Genomic DNA, 2,470 nt, shown 5'->3' with positions numbered 1-2,470 from the left:
GTTGGTGCTACACCTGGAGTCACCACTACGGCTGCACCAGGTACCACCACTACCCCTGGAGTTGGTGCAACACCTGGAGTGACCACCACTGCTGCACCAGGTACCACCACTACCCCTGGAATTGGTGCAACACCTGGAGTCACCACTACGGCTGCACCAGGTACCACCACTACCCCTGGAGTTGGTGCTACACCCGGAGTGACGACCACGGCTGCACCAGGTACCACCACTACCCCTGGAGTTGGTGCTACACCCGGAGTGACGACAACGGCTGCACCAGGTACCACCACTACCCCTGGAATTGGTGCTACACCCGGAGTGACGACCACGGCTGCACCAGGTACCACCACTACCCCTGGAGTTGGTGCAACACCCGGAGTGACGACCACGGCTGCACCAGGTACCACCACTACCCCTGGAGTTGGTGCAACACCCGGAGTGACGACCACGGCTGCACCAGGTACCACCACTACCCCTGGAGTTGGTGCAACACCCGGAGTGACGACCACGGCTGCACCAGGTACCACCACTACCCCTGGAGTTGGTGCAACACCCGGAGTGACGACCACGGCTGCACCAGGTACCACCACTACCCCTGGAGTTGGTGCTACACCCGGAGTCACGACCACGGCTGCACCAGGTACCACCACTACCCCTGGAGTTGGTGCAACACCCGGAGTGACCACCACGGCTGCACCAGGTACACCACCTACCCCTGGAATCTGGTGCTACACCTGGAGTCACAACTACAGCTGCAACAGGTACTACCACTACCCCTGTGAGTTGGTGCAACACCCGGAGTGACCACCACGGCTGCACCAGGTACCACCACTACCCCCTGGAGTTGGTGCTACACCTGGAGTCACCACTACGGCTGCACCAGGTACCACCACTACCCCTGGAGTTGGTGCTACACCTGGAGTCACCACTACGGCTGCACCAGGAACAACGACTACACCTGGAGTTGGTGCAACACCTGGAGTGACTACCACGGCTGCACCAGGTACCACCACTACCCCTGGAGTTGGTGCTACACCTGGAGTCACCACTACGGCTGCACCAGGTACCACCACTACCCCTGGAGTTGGTGCAACACCTGGAGTGACGACCACGGCTGCACCAGGTACCACCACTACCCCTGGAGTTGGTGCTACACCTGGAGTCACGACCACGGCTGCACCAGGTACCACCACTACCCCTGGAGTTGGTGCAACACCTGGAGTCACCACTACGGCTGCACCAGGTACCACCACTACCCCTGGAGTTGGTGCAACACCCGGAGTGACCACCACGGCTGCACCAGGTACCACCACTACCCCTGGAGTCGGTGCAACACCCGGAGTCACGACCACGGCTGCACCAGGTACCACAACTACCCCTGGAATCGGTGCTACACCTGGAGTCACCACTACGGCTGCACCAGGAACAACGACTACACCTGGAGTTGGTGCAACACCTGGAGTGACGACCACGGCTGCACCAGGTACTATGTCGGATATTGCAATAGAAACATCAAATTAGTGCATTACATGTCCGACAGCTTTATCTTGGACGTAATCTTGAAAACACTCCAGAAACCAAAATGCTTGCTGTTTAATTTCCCAAACGAAGTTTTTATCAACACCTGGTTCGATTTTTCTAACTCGAACGTATGTACGGCTTGTGCTTGTTAGGTGTTTTTTTTTTCAAGACTTGAATTGCTATGCAGTGTTTCTCGTTCACAAAGGAAGCATAGCAATATTTGACTTTAGCCTATCTGACAACCTCTTGACAACTGACAGCCTTCTTTGATTAACGCCCCCTAAGATACGTTTTGTTTACTCAAATTCACACTTTAAACAGCAGTGCAAAATGAACATATCAGGTTGTGCTGTTGACTATCTTCAAGACACTCTAAAATATTATACCTACTCTTGAGAAAGAATTCAACCAGGACGTACGATACCCTTGAAGGACGGAAAAGATTGTGTCATTTTTGTCGAATTAAACTTCGCATGATTTCACAGAAGTAAAGTCTCAGTTTTCAAAGCATAGTTAATAGAAACAAGAGAATGGTACACTCTCCAATGCACACTTTATAGCTGCAATAGGTACCACCACTACCCCTGGAGTTGGTGCTACACCTGGAGTCACGACCACGGCTGCACCAGGTACCACCACTACCCCTGGAGTTGGTGCAACACCCGGAGTGACGACCACGGCTGCACCAGGTACCACCACTACCCCTGGAGTTGGTGCAACACCCGGAGTGACGACAACGGCTGCGCCAGGTACCACCACTACCCCTGGAGTTGGTGCAACACCCGGAGTGACGACCACGGCTGCACCAGGTACCACCACTACCCCTGGAGTTGGTGCAACACCCGGAGTGACGACCACGACTGCACCAGGTACCACCACTACCCCTGGAGTTGGTGCTACACCTGGAGTAACGACCACGGCTGCACCATATAATGTTAAGACTTAATTT

This window comes from Branchiostoma floridae, unplaced genomic scaffold (assembly GCF_000003815.2).
Source record: "Branchiostoma floridae strain S238N-H82 unplaced genomic scaffold, Bfl_VNyyK Sc7u5tJ_321, whole genome shotgun sequence".
Lineage (NCBI taxonomy): Eukaryota > Metazoa > Chordata > Leptocardii > Amphioxiformes > Branchiostomatidae > Branchiostoma > Branchiostoma floridae.
This window is presented reverse-complemented; position numbering follows the sequence as displayed.